Here is a 21,886-nt window from a genome sequence, read left to right as displayed (position 1 = left end):
CTGGGGAATGCAGGAAAATTGAGGCTTTTTGCCCCAGCTACAATCTACAGCCCTGTGTTTCAGAAGAAAAACGAAATTTGGAAGGAATGGAAATAACAGCTGAAGTGCCAGATTTCCTTGGAACAACAAATCCCCACTGGAACACAAACAAAGCTGCAGTGATTTGTGCTGCTGACATAAAAGGCTCCTCACCTAAGAGCGCCTAACAACCCCTTCCTCCCTGCAGCACAGAGCTGGCAGGAAATTCCAGATATCCAAGGAGCTGACCTCCCGAAATGAAAGCTGCCATTCAGAACCAGCTTGTGGAAGGTAACAGCACTGAAATTTAGCATCTGAGCAATACCTCTGTCATAAAAGCTTTTAGGTTTCATCTTGGTGGGATTTTGTCGTAGGACAACCAAAGTTCACATCTGGGATTCTGGAGTATTTTGTCAAATCTAAATGTATCAATATTCATTTTTGATTCTGATTTCAATTTTCTTGTGTCTATCAGAGGCATTTCTTATACAGGGAAATGCAGTAAGACTGGGATCACACTGTATTTGAAGAAATGTCCAGCATGCTTTATGCTTTTTTCTTTCCCTTTTTTTTTTTTTTTATAACCAGCCTTCCCAAGAGAAGATGAGTGTTGTAGTGATTCATGAACATCCACACAGCAAAGATTGGAAAAAAAACCCTGGTGTAACAAACCTGCAGATAATCCTGAACCCTAGAATTTCAGCTTGTTCTATTACCAGTATTTTCCTGGCCATTTTATTTATTTAAAATAATTTTCTCAATTATTTTCTCCAGTAAATCTTACTCCAAATGATATACAGGGAAAAACATTTTGGAGTGTAAATCACTATACCAAGCTTCAGGATATGGAGCTTTAGAGTAAATCCACCAATGATCTGTTCCTGGGGAGGAGTCTGAGTAGCAGTTTTCAGTCTTGTGGGAGTTAAAGTGGAAAATTATGTGATACCACCATTAGGACATATGTATCCAAAAATATTTGAGATTTATTCTGGGGAAAAGCTTTCCCAAAATAATGCAAGTTCATAGTAATTTCAGATGACAAAGGTGTCAGTCTCATGTACCAACACTGAAATCCATTTATAGTGTAGATTCACATGCTTAACTGCAGTAGTTGGTTGTTCTTAACTAGTGGGAAAACTACATGTACCTACCATTTTTTATTCATCTTGTCTAGTTCATCAGCCCCTTCAGCTTTAAAATCATAAAAGGTGGGGGTTTCTTTTTCCATGCCCTTACTAAAATTACAACTTATCTCTACTTTCCTGCTGCCTCCATCTAGTCATCTTATTAAAGAATTTTCCACATTGTCTGAAAAATGAAGTGGTAAAAATGTACAGAGAAATTAATCAAAGGTAAACAAAGGTATCTACAGCATGGAGCTGCTTTATGGTATTCTTAGGCTGTTTATTATGAAGCATATTTCCTGGTGAAGGAAACCTCTCTATCTAAAAGACAACTTGGAAGCACAGACAGGGAATGTAATCATGATTTCTGCTGTATCCTTTCAATGCACAATAAACCTTTTTAATTTTTAATACATTTTTAGATTATGTAAGACAAGAAAGAAAATATTTTTTAATAATTCATGTATAGAATATTTAAGTTTTCTGGCCAAAATTGCTAAAGCCTAATGTCAGATGTCAATGGCATGAACTCACACAGACATTCTTGGCTTTCTCAGCAATGACACAGCTTTCTCAGCCATGTATTGAGCAGCTATTAATTAATGCTAAGGTGTTAGTGGAAATGATTAGCACCAAACTTCTTATTGAATGTTTTTTAAGCAATAGGTAATATTTTTTTTAGCATTTTATCGGAGAAGAGTGGCTCAGCAATATGCATTACTACTGTGGCCATTGTGTCATGTGGACTGCTCTCCTGAGGGGTTTGAGAAGAGATCATGGCAGATCTAAGTCAAGCTCTAATCTAAGGCCAGATCTAACCTTTTTCTGGCCAAGATTTTAAAAAGACTGTTAAGAGTAAAAATGATATCATATGATGATTTGCTCTGTTATTTCAGACACGCAGGAACTCATGCTAGCAAAAGTAGTTGCGTGACTTCTGTCATTTCAAAATGTGAATCAACTTCAGATTTATTTTCTTTAATAACTGAAAATAAATAGTACTGTGCCATGATTTACCTTATTGCCACGAGCAAATTGAAACAGGATTTAAAACATAACATGTCAATATCCCAAACATGACATAATAGCAAACAAAAAAAAAAAGCCTTCTTTAAAGGGGAAACTGATTTTCTAGTGTACAGGAAAAATGCTAAAGGAGTTTTAACTGCAATTTTATTTTGTTTTTTGGACTGTCAGAAACTCTTTCACAGGACCTATCATAAGAGACTACTGATAAAAGCCTTGTGGGCACAAGGTGAAGGGCACAGCTCAGCCGTGGGTCAGGACCTGCCTGTGCAGTGGAGGAACAAGAGCATCCACAGACACAAGTGATAAGATTAACAGGGTCATTCGCAGGAGCCTTGTGCTGGAAGAGTTAGGCAGAAGATAAAATACAATTATTTACCTTAGCTGAATATAGTGATGCTTGCAGAAGACTTCTGAACGCCCAAATGCATGAGCAATAAAAGGTGTTCTGGGAGGCACTACCTGACCTACTCACAGACCTCACCATTCTGAGATACAGGAGATTGATTTCCTCCATATCTTCTTACTCACAGGAAATACGTCCACAACATTCATCCTTCCCTTATTTCTGAGCTCTTAAAAGGTTCCAAACCCTACAGGTGAACATCAGTATGCACATGGTGCACAAGAGTTACATTTTGGCCATCATTTTCCTGTGCATTTAGGTTTTTCCCAAGCAACTCTTACTTGATTCTCATCCAGCAATAGAAGGTATTTATACCTTCCTTTCGTTAGCCTAAATAACTTGCTCCTTTGGACCAGCTATTTTTTTCCCATTCTTGGCTCCAGCCCTCACCTCAGTGAGTATTATAATGTTTAGGAAAAGAAATCCAGCTGGTGGAACGAAGACTCTATACAAATTAAATGGGAAACTTGCAGCATGTCAGTTTTTTATCTAAATAGCATTTAAGTCTGGATTAAAAAACTACTATGGCTTCAAGATTTAATTTATAGGCACCTCTGACAAAAGACACTGAAAATTGTGAGGATATCTATTCTATCTCGAAGTACCTAAGACAGTATCAGCCTAAAACTAGGGGCATCTAATGGCTGGCATATGAGAGACATAAAAGTCTCCTGTTCTTGTTGCCTTCTCTTCAAGCTCATTTGTGCTTTACATGACATATCAGAGGCTGAAGCCTTCTGCATTCAGGAAATTTCTTTTCCCAAAATAAGTCCCTCAAGTCCTCTTTGGGTCTTCAAAGAATTTATTGGCATGAAAGAATCATAGAATCACAGAAGGGACCTTAAAACCCATCCCGTCCCACCCCCTGCCATGGGCGGGGACACCTTCCACTATCCCAGGTTTCTCCAAGCCCTGTCCAAAGTGGCCTTGAACACTTCCAGGGATGGGGCAGCCACAACCTCTCTGGGCAACATGTGCCAGGGCCTCACCACCCCCACAGCCAAGAATTTCTTTCCAATATCCCATCTAAACCTGCTCTTTTCCAGTTTAGACCCGTTTCCCCGTGTCCTAATCCAAACAAAGATGACCATCTTGCCCATTTTGAGCTTTGCCCAAAAAAGTTCTTTCGTGTGAGTCAAAACATGAAAGAACTATTTCATCTGGAAGGTTCTTAATGTTTTTTACAATACGTAATACCTAAATGGTAATTTGTAAAAATTATTCCCTGAATAGAAACTTTATTTCATCATCTATCAAGGTTTTAATATATAACAGCAGCTTCTTGAGGGTTTTGGGTTTTTTTCCATTCTTTCTCTGCCTTCTTTTTCTTCCTTGGCATAATAATGCTTGACAAGAAATCTAGAGAGAAAACTATAATTACATTATGTCTTTTTTATCTTTACTGGAATATAACATAACACTAAAAAATGTCTTCAAATCAGGTTTTAGAAAGTTAAAAAGAAAGGACTGTGAAGGAATTAGAAGACTCCCACAGAAGCTTTATAGGAAGTAGTGCCAATCACATATACATTGTTGGGTTTACATTAACAGTCCCTTTTACGCTGGTGGGAAATTCACACCACCATTTATTCCTAAAGTATAAAATCCTACACTGAGGGAAGGACAGGCATTTTCATGGAAAGCATCAGAGTTTCACCCAGAATGTGTGATATCTGTCAAAGGTATGTAATATTTGGAATTGCCTACGAAATTTCTTCCTCCCTTCCAACTGCCCACATGGGTTTCCATCAGCTCACTGGTTTTGGTACTAGATATGCCTGCTGTGAGCTAATTATGATCAGTAAGTGAATGCAAATGGTATTCTGTTCTGATTCAGTCAGCATGAAAACACTTTATGGCACAAGTATTACTGTCAGTGAGAATGGGAATTTTATTTCCCTTGAATTCTCTGTTGGTTCATTTTGGACTAGGCAACCCAAGAATAAATGGGATAGTAGCATGATTGGAAAAAAAAGTAACTAAAACTGAAAAAAACATGCAGCATTGGGCTGGCTCTTCTACTATTAGGGCTAAGGCTTTTATATTATATATATTATATGGTTTTATTCATATTTATGCATATAACTAGGCTCAGCTTGGCTATAAAGCACTTCACTGCTCCTGTTAACTTTCATGGTATGACAGGCATTACCTCTACAGAAATCAGCCACAAACTGATGTCTCCTACAGGCTTCTACACAAATCTAGTAGCGTTAGCTAATTTAATTCACAGAGATTGAGTTCTTTAATTTCTTACAGATCCAAGTGGCCACTAAAGTGGGAGATAACTCTTTCCAAATCTTCATGTCTTCTACAGACTCTTGGACTCCTCTGTACCAATGTATTTTCCAGTTCTGGGAACATCCAACACATGTGTTTGTGTGACAAGAAGATACCTCGGCAACTCATCCCTGTTTTCCAGTACCATCCCTCCCTTAGTTCTGAGATTCTGGGAAGAGCTATGAGTGGGAAAGGAAGTGGAAGAAATGAGAAAGTTTGAGGTGAATGATCTAATAACAATTAGAGAATCTTCCAGAATAAGAGTCAGATCCTTTATTCTGAAGAAAACTTATTCAAAGTCAGACAGAAGTGAATCTTTACCAGTATCAGAGGAGATCTTGGCAGGAGGAAGCCTCAAGCACCTAAAGGTACATCAATTCTGAACAATAAAGGCAAAACTTAGAAATTCAGTATTTATGCAGAGCAAGACTGATAATGTCTGCAAAACAAAAATGTCCCACCCACCTAACAAAAAATAATTTCCCAGCACTCAGAAGTATCACAGAATTTATTAAAAAAAGGAATGTCCACCTTTATTTAGGAAAAGTGCATAGATTTCCTATTTATCCTATTTATTTGAAGAGCTGCAACACAGAGAAGATGGATCAGTACTTTTTCTTCTTAAGGCAGTGCTGATACTTGTTAGAGTGAGTGTTCTCATTAGAGACTCACTTACTAAGCAAAAACAGAGAAAACCAGTGGTGTCATCTTTCCCATTCCCAGCTGTTGGTGTGCAAAGAGACACAGCACTGGAAGGCAAATGAACTGGAAACATTAACTGTTACACTGACATTCATGGCCATGTAATTTCTACAGGATATAAGAAATTATAATTTGTTTTTACTCCAGGCTTATCACAGAAAATTGATTCTCTCCTCAGTTTATCCAGAATAAGAGACAGCCTTAAGACAAAGGCATGCATTTGCCAAGACAATAAATAAATAATGTGCTTTTTGCTCTTTTTTGGAGGAATTAAAGCAAGGATTTCCCCTGTTGCAGGGGAATGTGGTGCCATGTGCAATAATCTGGTCACTGTAAAGACCATATCTGGTCCTAATTCCCAACCCAAAACCAGATGTTTCCAAGGCATGCTCCTGCTTCACTGGAGAAAAATAACACGGGGATTTCAGCTTCCATGTTTCAGCACCTCATCATGGCTGTTAGGGGGTGGTGAGGAGGATCTGGGAGCTGTCCTGCTGCCAGAGGCAGCCAAGGGGGTGATTACAGGAGGGTTGAAGCCATGGCTGCAAACCCAGCCCTCTCTGGGGCTGGGGCAGCTGTGCCTGACCCGAGGCCAGGGAGTCCCTCTCCCAGGGCATCCCATGAGGGACTTGACCCCCCTCCAGGCACCACCTGGCCCCTCTCACACAGATCAGGTTGTGGGAAGCTCCAGTCAAGCTCCAGCAATCTGGAGGGGCTGGACTTGCCAGTGGGGCAGAGCCTTACAAGGAGGCCACTGTGCTGGGGATCAGCCCCTCATCTCAAAAAAAAATTCTTGGCAGTTGGTTCTGTGGCTCCTTTCCCTGTCATGTCCCAACAGGTGCCCCCGGGGCACAGCCTCCAGGAGACCTCCAGGCTGGCCCCAGTCCAGATCTCCAGACCTTGCTTCTGCCTGGATAAATCCTGTCCCGTGTCCCATGACTCTCCTCTCTCTCTTCTCCTCTTCTCCTCTATTCTCTGAATTAGGATTGACCCTCCTGAACATATTTTCTTCTATAAGGATAATGTAGTGGTTCCCACCAAATAAATTATGGCTTAGTGACACCTTTCCCCAAAACTGGTGGAGGTGGATGGTTGGATTTGATGATCTTGAATGTACTTTTCAACCCTAATGATTCTGTGAAGGTGGAATACTGCTCTTTAGCGTGTACAAATACTTAAGCTCCCATATTGCTTCAGCAGAACAAAGAATTTTCAGAAAATATGTAAAATCTTTATACAAGTAAAGGCAGAATTGGGCATAAAAATCACTTCTTACACAGGAAGGAACCCAACTGTCAATGAGGAACTTGGATTATGAAGTTTCCAGAAAAACAAACAAACAAACAAACTAACAATAAGCAACAGAGCAATGCTGAAATGCATTTGGCTCCTTTTTCAGTGACAGAAACAATTTATAAATATCCCCCAAGGTCTGAATCACAGAGTCGTAAAACAGATGAAGAAAGTTGCAAAAATGGACAATTACGCTTGATGTTGGTACATGTCATGAAGGCATGCATCCTGTTGATCATATATGTGCACAAATACCTGTCATTTTGGAAGATCTCAGTTACGACATAAAGTCTCAGGCATGAAAAGTGCAGGACTCACCTGAGATTTAGCAGTTCTACATTAAATCAGGTGGGCACAGTCTTTCTCCAAAATGCAATAAGTTTGTTTGCTAAGCAGAATTTACAGAAGAAATAGAGATACTCACATGATACACAGTCACAAGGGCTTTTTGTACCAACAGGACGGATGCAGCCCACTTCTGTCTTGGGGTAAGACATATCTACAAAGATTGTTGTTCAAAACCATGAAAATCATGGATTGCTTCCATGAAATGTGTCAGCCTCTGACCAAAGGCTCAGAGGTACTAGAAAAAGATTAAGTGTACTAATTGTGGTTTGTCATTAAAGCTAAGTGGTTAAATTTTTTATTTTATTTTTTGGTAATTGCACTACCATAAAAAACTTTGAAGTCCCAGCTGGGTCAGGCTGGATTTTACTAAGGCCTGTAAAAGCAGTAGGACATCATCCTACTTAGCAGCTTACAGAAAACATTGTAAAGGACCAGAAAAATAACACTTTACAGAACTATTAATGGGAATCTAATGGAATCATAGAATCACAGAATGGTTTGGGTGGGAAGGACATTAAAGGACATTAAAGCTTATCTAGTTCCATCCACTGCCCTGTGAAGGGCAGGGACACCTTCCATTAACACAGGTTGCTCTAAGCCCTATCCAACCTGGCCTTGGGCACTTCCAGGGATGAGGCAGCCACAGCTTCTCTGGTCAGTGGCTTTTTTTTTAGCACAAGGATTTGTAAAATCCTCCGTTTGGCTCTAGATCAGACTGCTAAGTGCTACTGCTATTCCACCATCATTTCTGCTTTAATCTGAACTTCATCTAGTGAAGGAGAGAGGTGTTTATTGCCCTCCTGAACAAGTGATAGCACCTGCAAAACTCTCCCCGATGTACCTCATCACCAGCTCTCCTACAGGATAACAGGTTAAGTACTCACATCCTCATTAGAACAGACATTTGAGAGGTCCTGATTTAAATCACCCAGAATTTCACATCAGGTCCTGACCATGCTCACACAGATACAATAACGTGTGAGTTACAATCAAGTGATGGAAATTTTCTACAAAAGCAGAAATTCCCATCAAATACTCTGGCATATGAGATCTTTATTATAAATAATTTCTTATAAAACATAAGCTGTTATTCCATGTCACTGATAGCTGAGAGGTTAAGTTCTTGGAGGAAAAACTGTTTTTTCTTTAGGATCAGTTACTGGGAAGGAAAGTAGAAATAAAAAAAACCTCAAGCAAAAGCAGTTTAATAATTAAAAGAAATAAAAAGAAGCACAGTGGTCCACAAAAGTTACATGGTCATGCCTGTAGGAATCACGGCCTCTAATTCAGGACCTAAGCTGACCATGATACCTTCTCAGCACCCACCTGTGGCATCCCCTATACCTAGCTGGGCACACACAAGCACAAGCCTTGGCAGGACTTTTGCTGCTACAAGCTTCTTCAAGTACATGATTCTGGTTTCCTTGTCTTCTGCTACTCCATCTCTCTTCCTCCCATGGATAAACTGCCCTGAATTGCTCCTGTTTCATGCAGGATGCCACGCCAGCACACAGGAGACAGCCAGGTCTCCTTTGGGGCTGTAGGATGGAATTTATAACAAAAACCTGTACACACAGTGGGTGAGAATAACAAGCAAGCTGTTTTCTTGCTGGGCACTGCAGCCCACCCTCTGTTCTTCCTTCAACTTTTATGGCTGTTGACTCCTCTCCCCTGCTCTCCTGATTGTTCCCCACCACCACCAAGTCAACGCTGTGGAGTGAACAACTCCTGCCCTGCAAGCTTCTGTGCTCTGTCACAGGACTCAGGCAGCCCCTTGTCAGCAGAGTGCTGGAGAGCAAGCATTAAGTTATTAATCCTCACACTCCCCCCATGATATGGGCAGCTATCTTTATCCTTCTTTCACTGGGGGTGGAGGAGAACAGAAACCCTTCAAGATTAACCATTTCAACTCAAGGTCACAGGAAGCGGGGCCAGGCTGATCTCTTATTCTCACATTTTCAGGTCCTCCTGAAGGAGCCAGCAATGAGTCCTTGCAACCAGGGAACACTTTGATAGTCAGTGCTTGCACCCACACAGCAGTAAGCACAAGCATTACATTTATTTGAGAAGATATGGGAAAATCATGAAGACCCTTCTGCATTGCACAGGACATGGGAAAATCCTCAAGTCAAAATCCAAAATCTCCAGGTCTCGGCAGGTCAGACTTGGGCAGATGGTTTGTTTTGCCTCAGTTCAAGTTGGCAATGATGTTCACCACCAATAGAAAGCCAGAAAATGTTATCATGGCCAGGATGTGCTTTTGAAATGTTCTTGGATCCAAAGGGAAGTGAGCAGCCAAGGATGAGTCTCAGGATGTTGCTGTCGCCTTGCACCATCAGGGGCTACTCCACCCTTCTCCTGCACAACCACCTGCTAAAACAACCAGTTGAAACCACACCTGTAACATCAGAGAAGAGACCAGCAATGAGCAGAAATGTGAGAAAGTGTAATTCTGGAGACAGGAGAGACATGGACATGCATCACTTGTTTACAGAAATCAAATTGCTCAGTTTCTTTGTATCTGTGTTTTTTCTCACCTGTAAAACCAGCACGATTTTGGCACTTGTTTGTTGCTGTTGCAGACTTACTTTGCTACAATAGGATGTTCAAGAAGTTTAGATTTTATCCTTTCTCAAAACAAAAATGAAGTATCAAAACCTCTTCTTTCTGTGGTTGCAAAATGAAAGTTCTGTTTTATAGCCATGTCCAAAAATGAGCAACTGAAGTTTTCAAACTAATTGGAAGCACAGAATTAAGGCACCTTAGAACAATTTTGTCTTTGAAGAAGCAGGCAGGCAATCTTTCATGAAAGACTTCAGCAAAGACATTTGCCCCCTCCACCAAGATAGTCTGATGCAGTCCAGATGTTTGCTGTATGCTGGGTGTGTACCTTCTGCCTCTGATGAAGAAATCAATCCAGACGTCCTTGGGTTCCTTTCCTTTTACAGCTTAAGAGGATTTAAACCTGTTTTGTCCTGAACTGTCTACTCACATTATCATTAGGGATGGGCAAATCGCCATAGGAAGGAAAGGCTGGCGTAGGTCGGGACTGAAAGTTTGGTTACCTAGGCAAACTCAGCCAAAACACTCAGGAATTCAAAGGTTTTTAGCTAGGAAGAATATAATAAATGCATAGCTTTTAATTTCTGGTTTTGAAAAAAAACCACGACCTTTCTTATGTGCTTAGTCTGTGTTTTTATTCTGCATCCAAAAGCTAGAGGTACACAGCAAAGACAAAAGGTTATTCCCTGAATTTATTACAATACCATCATCATGTTAAATCCATTGCATGGCTGCATAAATCAGACATTTATATTTGACTGAAGAGAAACAATATTTATGTCACCAGACCCACTGAGTATATTGAAAATGAAATCATTAAAAAAAGCCCAAAAGTTTCTAATTCAACTACTAATTAGCATAGATAATTGTTCTTTTCTTTTCAGACCTATGGTAGCTTATGGTTTTGATCAAAACAAAGGAAATACACAAATAAATAGAAGATCTCTGATACTAAAATAGATTTTTCCTACATTTTGGATTAGTTGTGCAGTACATAGGCAGTGTCTGCTCTGTAGTAGCAAATCTGGTAGCATACACAATGATAAAGAGCTACCCAATCATTAGTAATAATCTTACTGTCACTGCTAATACCGTCAGCTGTGGTAGTAAGAACCTGCAGAAATTAGTGCAAAAACAGACAAGCCTTCAAGTCATGTTTCTGTGATTAAGAAACCATTCACGTGGGAAAGGAAGAAGAGCAAAACAATGAATAAATTACTTGCTTGGCATTTCATAGAGCCTCTAGAATTCCACAGTGACTGAATTATCACACATATAAGCAAGATAAGGAAATAAACCAGAGCAGGGTAGAAAAATTTATTCCTGGTGTCACTCAACACTCTTGAAAACAGTGTTTCATGAAGGATAAGTGCATGCTGTTTGACTGTATTGTGGAACACAAAGACCCACCCCACTCCTATGTTAATTCCTGTGTTATCCCATTAGTAGTGAAGGGGGGAACAAGAGAAAGGATGGGCAAGAGTATGTTCATCCAAGTGAGTGCCCTCGTAAGGTCACACTCTTGTTTGAAAGCTCTTGAAAATTGAGAGAGGTCCCTCGTGAGTGGCCAATTACAAAAGATACCAGAAGGACTCTCTGGAAAGCTACAAGATCACAGAATCACAGGATCATTTAGGCTGGAAAAGCCTCCCAGACCATCGAATCCATCCTGTGCCCAATCTCCACCTTGTCCACCAGTGCACAGCACTGAGTGCACAGTCCCAGAGCACAGTTGTTCCTCGGACACCTCCAGGGATGGGGACTCCACCACATCCCTGGGCAGCCCCTTCCAATGCCTGACCACCCCTTCCAGGGAGAAATTACTCCTGATGTCCAACCTGACCCTCCCTTGGCACAGCTTGAGGCCATTTCCCCTTGTCCTGTCCCTTGTTGCCTGGAAGCAGAGCCCGACCCCTACCTGGCTCCATACACAAACACAATGTAAGGACCTGTAACAGCCAGGCTTTCTCTGGAGAACCAAATATAGTAGAATCTCACCTTAAGTGAGAAATAGGTCACAAGAGATTACTGAGGAGAGCCCAATTTGATGGTTTTAACATTAACAGCAATTGCACAAAAACTGGAAGGTGGTTGTACCACTCCTCCAACACTAACCTTAATTTCTGTCCTAAAGGTATTGCGCACAGGTGAAGGATGTGTTGTCCTGGCTTAGTTCTATTAGGAAAAAATAAGTTGAAATAAGAAGAATATCCCCTAATGTCTGTCATCATAATAATATTGGCCATTGAAGGGAATGTAGACATGAATATAAAAAGGAAAATGCTCATTTTCACTGTGCAAGTAAGTGGAATGGATCAGAGATTAGAATAAAAGAATCATAAAAGTTGGAAAAGACTTCCAAGGTCATCAAGTCCAACCTTCAACAAAAAACACAGGGGGCAAATTAAGAGTCATATCCTCTACTGGGTCCAGTCACTGCCTCGTGATAAGACGTGGAAGCACACAGAGCCTCCTCCTCAAGTTTCCCTGTTCCCAAGGGTTCTATGGACAGTATGGATGCAAGCTGATACTACAAGAATTATTTCCAGAATGTTCTACCTGAAGTCCTACTAAAACCTCCTCCCAGTGACTCTGTTTGTCCTCCCTGGAGCATCTTCCCTTGTCCCAGGCAGATGTCCAGAGTCTGTGTGTGTGAGGAAGAGGGAAACAGGAACCATAAGGCAGCAGATGGTTCTATTCATTTAAGGGGAATCCCCAACCAGCTGTTTCCATCAACTTCCCATTGACAATGGCCAGAAAAAAAATAGAGCAGGGGACAGGATATATTAAAATGTTAACTGTAGGCTGTTATCTATGCTCTGTAATTATGAGTGTGATAGAAACTTGTGTGCTTTTCTCCATCCCATTGCTGGTCTCCCATGCCAACATGTACACAGCAGATTTTTGTATTTTAATCTTAAGCGTGTCACTGCTTACTTGCTGTCTTGAAAGTCAGATGCTGGGGTGGGAAACTAAGACAACCAGATGTTTTACTTTTCATGCTGAGGAAGTGAAATTAGAGATCATCTTTCTTAAGCTTTTTATGGAAGAAAGTTCAGAAATATAAGGAAAGCTATACTTTTTAACACTGCATGGTTTAAGCAACAAATTCAGTAGGTCTAAACACTGTTTAAAAAAAAATAAAAAAACATGAATAAATGATGTAGAAGGAGGGAGAACAGAAGGAAGAAAATGGAGTAAATAATGCCCTTTGTTCTCAGTTGTAACTTGAAAATTAATTATCTTCTTCATATAGGGTAGGTAAATCTCTACTAATTAAAAATTACCAATTTAAAGTCCAACAATGTTTATATTTAGAACAAAGATATCTACTTCTGACCTTCATAATCTGATACTTCAAGGCACCCACTGCTAACACACATACACAGCTTTTATTGCAAATTACCCAAATGTTGTGGCTAGCATCCTAAATACGTGAAAATACAAAAATCCCAGTATTTTTCTCAAGGACTCTTTTTTTTTAAGGCCTATCTGACAGCCTCTAAAAGGGCTGCTGCAGTGCCAAGGCAGAGAGAAGGCAGGGGTAGGAGGTTTTAGGCAAGTAGCCTGGAGTGGGAAGATTTCATGTGCTGCCAGCTCTTGGTAATCAGGCTGCACAAAGGAACATTCATGCCACAGCCCTATTCAGTTTCTCAGTGTTATCACAAATGAGAAATTAAACATTTTGCCTCACAATAGAATACATTGGCTGGCTTGCACCCACACTCCTTTAATTTCATTTGTGCTAGCAACAAAACTGTTTCTCATTTAGCTGCAGCTTCTTTCTCAGCTTTATCTCACTTCTTTCACATGTTGGATTAGGAGTGAATTCGTATTTAGAGGTTAACACTGGCTCTAGCCACAATGCCAGAATCAAGCACCATTCGACTCTGTGGCTGTTTGGATTTAAACTTTAGCCTGGATCTAACGTTTTTCAGTTGGCTCTTGTCTTTGAAAGAGCCCAAGATGAATCCCTGAAGCTGTAAACCTTTGGACTATTACAGGGCTGAAATATGAATCCATATCAAATTCACAGCTTGAGCTCATTTCTTGGAGGTAATGGAGAGACGCAGGAGTGAAGCCTCGTGTGTGTTTCCCATCACTCCTTACCCAGTGTCCCTGACACTAATTCATCCTCCATGTTTTCAGTTGGGATTTTGCGTATCTGGGTCTTTCTCAGGCCTCCAATTCAACTCCTGCCCAGAAATACTTCAATAAGAAAATCCAAAAGTGACACTACATTTGAACATTACCATCATTTTAGCCCTCTCCACTAAAAATGCAGGACCTGACAAGTACAAAACACAACCACTCTGGGTCTGCTCTTAAATCTTCTGGAATAATTGCTGGAATAATTGCTGCTCAGGGAGCAGCACAGGAGAGGTCCTGAGCTCCTGAAGAGGGTCATTCTTATGCACAGCAGGAATGGCAGCATATTTAACCAAACTGGAACCAGAGCAGGGCAAACAGAGTGCAGATTTTCCAAGCTCCCAATTCACTGCCTGCCTTGCTCAGTACAGAAAACTTAAATTTCCTTCTCCAAAACAATGCAACAATAAGTGTTAAAAATGCATATATCAGGAAGATAACAATCTATGGGTTCTTCTGTTTGTTTTACTTTTTATACAATTCATGCCACTTTTTCTTAAAAAAAGTACAATCTTTTTTTCCATAGATGATCTCTTACAGTCTGTTCCTACTGAAAAGAGAAAGAAAGAAAAAAACCCAACAAAATCAAAATCAAACCAAACCAAACCAAAAACCAAAGCCAAAAAGAAAAACAAAAACAAAAACAAAGATTTATGAAGCTGTTTTTCTCCCCTAGTGATGTAATTATGCAACATCAGCCCAAAGAAAAATTGTCAAAGGGAATGACTGGGAAAAAAATATTCTTTGGATCCCAGAGAAAATGCAGAAAGTTTTAACACTAAATGATGGCATTTCTTATTTCCTTTATTAAAGAAAGCATATTTCCCCTTACATTATATATTAAAAAAAATTATTTACCTAGAAATATATATTCACTGAGTAATTGGCCTGAACTGATTTAGATAATAATGAAGCCCTTTCTACATAAGTTCTTCTACTTGGTGTCTTAACCTCAGGTTCTCCTTTCTCTAACTACAGAGAGCTGTGGAATTTTGCTCCTTGAACCCGCCAAAATGGTTTCAATCAAGTATTTCTTAAAAAAGACAACACACATTGTTTCTTTCCAAGTTCCCATGCAAATTTATTTATTTTTTTTTTTAGATTACAAGGAAAATACAGAAATATTTTCTCCTTTTTTTTCTAGTACATGGGAAAAAAGGTTCACAAAGAAAGAACTTTGATGTTTCCATGTACCATTTTTTTGCTAAATACGGATTACACTTGTTTTTCAGGTTGCTCTACTGTGGCACAAGTGCCTATAAATTTGAACATAAGATGACATCGCACAGAATTCCTGGTTTCTCTGCCCATCAGGCTTGTTTGCTTTACCTAAGCACTAGCAGTTGGACAAGAAGGGGCCTCTGCAGCTAAAAGCTGCTGAAAAGGCAATCTCAGGGTAGGTTTTCTCACTTTTGCACAATCTGGAATTACAGTCATGAATCCAATTTTATTTCTTTTTAGAAAAGAAGCATCTCCAAAGTATTGCAAAGTGAATTGCACCAAAAAGGTATTTTTCGTTCCCATTTTGCTGAGTTATTTAGGAGTGACAACAATGATGGATGCATAACATTTTATTACTAACCTTGTAATGGAAGACCTTGGCACATCTCTACTAATTTTAATAAACTTCCAATTGAAGAAAAAGCTGAAAAGCAAGTCAAATTATTTACAAGCTACAGAATGAATTCCAGGATAGCTCAAAACTGATTCTTTCAGAGTTTGTTTCTCCAAAAATTACTTAACCTCAAAATTAGAGGTTTCTTTGCAGAAAAAAATTATAAATGCAAAAACTTTCTTAAAAACTGAAAATCACCTCTTGAACTGCTAATCCAGCAACTGATGCTGATTTCTTTGAATCATAGAATCATTAAGATTGGAAAAGGCCTCTAAGATCACTGAGTCCAAGTGTTAACCTAGCACTGCCATGTTCACCACTAAAACATGTCATTTAATGAAAAGTAATTTATATCTAATGATCTGCTGTTTTGGGGGGTAAGGGGGGATTTGCTAAAAAATTCTTGAGAAAGTGGTGTTTGATTAGGGTCATGTCATAAATCTAAGTCATAAGAAGTAGAGGGCACCTAGTGAATTTATCAGGAAAAATATATAAACTTTTTGGAAGAGCTAAAAAAAATCCCAAACACAAAAATATTTTTTTATTGTTCTGGTTTTGTTATACAGAATATTTATCTTGTGGTACTCACTGTCACAGGGTGTCATGGAGACCAAGAGCATGAGCAGTTTTAGAAGGGATTAGATGGATTGTTGGGGGTAAACCCATCAGTAGCTATTAGGGTATCTGCTTGAAATAACATATACACTGTAAACCGGTATCTCCTCTGCAGCAGCCTTTTATCAGAGGCAGACCCTGATGAGGGAATGGGAACGCTGGGCTCCAGACAGCCTCAGCAGAGCAGGCATTGAGGGCAAGAATCTGAGCCTGGTGGTTGTGCTCCAGCTGCTCTCAAAGGGATGACATCACTGCGGGGCACCACATCCCTTTTGACTGACACCCTACCCTCCCACATCAGCAAAACGAGACAAACTAAGGACACTGTGTGCCTGATCCCTCTCTGGGGGAGGCTACCAGGAGTCTGGAAGCAGCCAGTGAAAAGACCATGTAGGTTAATAATCAATGCACTCCAATGAGCCCAACACACAGCACCAGGACAACCAAGACCTGAGCCCTGGGAAGGGGACACCTAGGCTGTCTGTGGCTTTTCAAACCATCCTGAGCTGATCAGGTTCCCAGAAAGCTGCATGTAAGAAGGTCACATCATTTTCCTTCCTATCCCAAAGCTCAGTAAGCTGACCCCTCACCAGTTTTTTGGCACAGACCAAAAAACATGTCTCAGGTTTCCTAGTCGCTCTGTGGGTCCCTGTTGACATGAACACGCAGCAGGAGGCATCACTTGAAGCTCTAACCCAACTGGAGCTGCAATCCTTCCAGCTGTACATCAGTCTCTACGTGGGACACTCTACCCTACTTGAGAAAAGGTCCTGCTGTGCTGCTGTGCCTTTGGGTAAAAGGCAGCTCTTCTTGCTGCCTCTCGCCTCACAGAAAACTTCTCAAATGTGCCATCGCTGTCCTTCCCCCCCAAGCCTCCACCCAGAGCTCCACTGATCTGCCATTCAGCACCAGAGCATCACAACTGATGCACCAAAAGCAGGGTTAGGTACAGTTCCAAGAAAGTCCTGGAGACCACCAGCAATCCCCTCAGTGGTTTCCTGCTGGAAGTTTCTTTCCCAGCCCCATCTCTGCCTCTTCACTCTGAACAGGGCGGGAGAAGGCATCACATGCCCCTCTCTTGAGGACTGGCATGCTTTGCCTAACCCATTTAACTTCCAGTAGCCCTCCTGCTGGTGACAGCATGGGAACTGAGGCTGGCCAGGGGATGCTCTAATCTCAGCAGAATTACTCTAAACTTCAAAACTCATCAGATCAGCAGCAGCACTTTGTACCATTTTTCTTTTTGGGCACAGCATGAAAAAGCTGCATTACACTGTGTCACTTCCATATATAAAAGGGGTGGTAAAGACATACCTGGAGACGTTTTCTTCAGCTTTCAGGTTTGCTGTGTGCTCTGCCTACACTAAACCCCTTCAAAACCATTTTTGAATGTATCATTTCCCTAACTAATTGTACATTGTTTTTGAGGAAAAAGAAAACCATGAAAAAAACCCATACCAAAACAAACCCAAGTAACAAACCAACAAAACCCCTCACCCTTTTTTTTCTTTTTTTATTTAATACATGAATATGCATTCTGTCCTTTTCACAGATTTTAAAATTGAAATGTTTTGCAGTTAGTAGAATTTTGGGCCCTTAACTCTCCAGCTGAGATGCTGACTCATATGCACCCCTGTGACGTATTCCCCTTGATGAAGCAAAAACAAGTTTAAACCCATATGATAGGAATCTTGCAAGTCAGACTGACCAATGTAGCACAGCTCAGTCCTACGAGACGTTTGGTAATTCCACTGAAATTTGTGAAATACAAGGTTGCTTCATGTATCACTGGCTTTTGTCCCTCTGTAAATAAACATCCTGAAGTTCCTTGTGAAAAGCAACTATTTTGGCATCAAGCACTTGGATGATTATGGTACCTTTAACACAACAAAAATAATTTTGCTATGAAACTTATCCCTTACACCATTTCACCCAGCACAGGCATAAACTACACTTGGAAGACTGTGCTGAACAAATCAAAGGGTTTATAAAATCTTTAAATAAATTACTGATTTAATATGTAGGTTCATTATTGATTGAAGAAGGGAGTAATCATGACTCTGTAAAGAACTAAAAGATATAGATAGATATAGATAGATAGACAGAGAGATAGATAGATAGATAGATAGATAGATAGATAGATAGATAGATAGATAGATAGATGATAGATAGATAGATAGATAGATAGATAGATAGATAGATAGATAGATAGATAGATAGATACAAAGAATTCTTCCTCTTAAACATGTGTCTGTAAAATAGTAAATTTTTCTAATACTTCTAAAACCATTTTGACTTCTGTCCCCTACCATATTCTTTGACAAAGACCTCCACAGCTATGTTGGGCATGGTTCACTCCTACCAGTCTTCTATACATCTGTATCAATCTTTATAATCAGATGAAAAATACCTTAACAATAAACAGCAAGTGGGACAAATTGTTGTGGAAGCAACATGGACACAAGGATGCCACCTGGGCTGTTACATCAAGAACTGTGGCTGTTTAATCCAAATACAGCAAAGCAGAGGGTATAATTGCACTTAGAAGACAGACCCAATACAGCCCACTTCCTTTGCAGATTAAACACCGATTTTATGTTCTGATATCAAACATTTTGAGAGCTTCTCAGGGTCTTTTGGCTCCAAGAACACTGTGTGCCAAGCTATCAAACCAAATTAAAACTGGGAAGTTATTTAGTACCACTCAGTTGTGATTAAACATGTTCTCACCAACAAAAAGGTAGGGATTATAAACATTAATAAGATAATTTGATGATACAACTCCTCATTACTGTCAGAGTGACTAAAATTTCCACTATCAGGCTCCTGAGATAAAGGGAATGTCTTCCATTTAAATATATGCAATAGGACCCAAGATGTAGCACTTAAGAACCACCAGAAAAAGCTCTAAGCCCCAGACAAAGCTCTAAACCGGATAAATGTTGCCCAGGCCTAAATTCACAAGATCAGAATTGGAAACTCTTGAAGTTTACTGGGACTAACATGGAAGAGAGCGAAAGTAACTCCTCCTTGCATGTAATTTAAAAATAAAGCCAAATGCTTCCAGAGTTGCAGTTCTAGCAGTAGGCTCTATCACTCATTTCACCACAGCTCACAGGAATTTAAAACCTATAAAATTCATTGTTAACACTAGACTTCAGCTACTGTTCTGTATGAAAAGTGAATTTATTTGAAATACTCTCTTTAGGCAGCACCAGTTATACTGAATAATGTATCAAATACAATTAGATTCTTTTGTTTCCATTTTTTGAAAGAAAAAATTCAAATTTAAAAGATTTTAAGTACCTCATTCGTATTCATACTTTGCTTTCAATGTTTTTCTACAGAAAGTTGCCTGAAGGCTAAATTTTTTACTTTATGATTTTCAGGTAATGCACATTATTAAGACCAATGTTGAGTATCAAAGTTGCCCTGAAAAAGGCCTCTTTATTATACATCTTTATAATTTATTATGGTAGTGTTTTGATGATGTAAAGTTGCTTTAAGGACACTAGTGGTCCTATTAGTATTTTGTATTTTATTGCACTAATGTAAATGAGCCTCCAAAATGCAACTTGTTTTTATGTTTAAAGAATATGTAAAACCATAATCATATTTCAGATAACAGATCTGGAGATTTCTAAACAAGGCATTTATCTGATGGAAAATTATAGCCAACAAAGTGGACTATTTTTATTAGACAAGAAAGAAAAAAAAAGTTATTCCTATTTAGACGTGTTACATTAGTATGTTACAGCAAAGGCTTATGTGTTATAAAGATTTTTACCACTTTATGATTTAAATGATGAAATAATTAACAAGTCTAACTAAAAAAAAAAAAAGGAATTCAAAGGAAGGTAGCCAGAGGCAATTATTGTATTAGCAGTAATATACTCCTTTGAAAATAGAAAATCTACTTTTAAATGTCCTGTGGGCTGTGGATTTTCTTCTGATGTCAACAGAAGGACAGCAACTTTTCTTCTCTCTCTTTGAAGACACACAGTTCATCTCTGTCTTATCTGACACATAGTCATTATGCCTTTTACTAAAGTCAGTTCTTAGCTCCATGGGAGGTATTCAGCAGAGCTCCTGCTACGAGATAATAGCACCTTTCCTAGAAAAGTAACACTGAAAGAAAGGTGGGATTTACTATTCCCTAGAGAGATCTCTTCCTAAAAATTGCTTGGTGAAGCCAAACTCGTGCTTGCTCAGTTGAAGCCAAATCTATTTGCACAACAAATGTTTATGGTTTCCCCTGGTCATGTTCTAACATCTCGCTTTTGCCACCCACTAGGCTCATTTTACGTGGTGAATTTTCAGTAACACCCACTCCAGTGCAGATTCTACAGCCTGAGAGGAAGATTCTCGAGTGGAATAACAAAGAAAAGAGCACAATTGTTTAATCGCCCAACAAAACTCTTCCCACATTTATTCATATTGTGATAGTTTTTTCCTCCTCAGATATGAAGACAGAGCATTAGGTAGGCTATTCAAACAAAAATTGACAAAATTGCATATGCACAAGCAGAAAATATCATCGTATTGCCATGGAGATGAATCTCAACCTGCCACTTTACCTACTCTTCCCTTTGCATGTTTCTTATGCTGATGATAGATCTGTTCCTCTGGAAATTTACCGTCACCCAAGTCACTGAAGTTATCCATATCTATCTGTCCCAAGAAATTACTCGCAGCTTTGTCCTTGATCTGGTGTTAAGCAGACTAATGGACATTTCAGGGAGCCCAATTCCTTCCATATCTAAAACATAGGGTGAAGAAAGGGGGAAACGATATAGAAAATGTGTCTGTCCCCAAGGACAGACATCAGAGGGAGAAGGGCAACCTTCAGCAGCAGCTGAATGGTTGAATAAATAGTCCCATGTGCGTGGGAAAACTTTGCTTGCAATATCCCAACTTTTTTATGCTTCCTCCTACCTTACTCCCAATTCCCTCATTCCTTCACAGCTGTTGCCAGTGATCAGCACTCAAAACAAAGGCAAGAATTTTGGATAGACTGTCAGATGACAGGATTTCTAGTCTAGACGTAAGGAATTAAATCAAACTATTAAATGTTCTTGATAGCAAGAGTGAGTGTAATACCATTCTTCTCAAAATTAAAAGAAAAAAAAGCAAAATCAAACATTTAAAGTTACAATGAATTCATCTTGTGGTGGGTCACAAATCAAATAAGCAAGTTTAACTTTATAAAGAACTCCAAAATAACACCCACTTAATTACTCCTATCTTCCATTGCCCCTGCCTTTCCTTACCTCACCAGCAATGCTCCTGTGGAATCATTCCCTATTTTCAGGGGCTTATCAGGACAGACCAATGGTTTCCTCATCAAGTTCAGGCTGCAAATCTGACTCCCTGAATGGCTCCTGAGAGTCACTTGCAGTTGTTTACTTCAATAAATCTTTGAAAAGGAAAACAAAGATGCATTGTTTAAATGTGCACTGTCACTGTAGGAGTAAATAAGTGCGATTAATGTTTTGCTTTTAGAAATGTCTGGTTTCCATATCCAGAAAAACCTGGACTGTATCTGTTGTTCAGCTGAAATGTAATAATACAAATTGGTTATAAAGAAAGTTGTTTATACAAGTCTCTTTCCACCATTACTCCTTTCCTCTCTTCTCTGTTGTTACTTATTTTAAATTCTAGTTTAAGTGGATTAGATTTCATGCATAACCGGTAGGTGACTACACATTACCATCATGCCAGCTCCTGCTAGGACCTCACTGAAACCGG

At 39.6% G+C, this 21,886-nt stretch overlaps 1 protein-coding gene and 1 long non-coding RNA gene across 2 annotated transcripts in view; both read left to right on the top strand.

Moving 5' to 3' along the window:
* The window catches only part of RPS23 (ribosomal protein S23), a 427,277-nt gene that overhangs the window by 104,645 nt on the left and 300,746 nt on the right, over nt 1–21,886 (top strand). The window lies entirely within an intron of this gene.
* LOC135407865 (uncharacterized) lies at nt 590–10,375 on the top strand. The gene is made up of 2 exons (XR_010427056.1): nt 590–5,222; nt 9,160–10,375. It is a non-coding gene; the product is annotated as an uncharacterized LOC135407865 (long non-coding RNA).

Source organism: Pseudopipra pipra, chromosome Z (assembly GCF_036250125.1).
Source record: "Pseudopipra pipra isolate bDixPip1 chromosome Z, bDixPip1.hap1, whole genome shotgun sequence".
NCBI lineage: Eukaryota > Metazoa > Chordata > Aves > Passeriformes > Pipridae > Pseudopipra > Pseudopipra pipra.
Note: the sequence above shows the minus strand (reverse complement) of the source record. Positions and strands in the feature narration are given on the sequence as shown.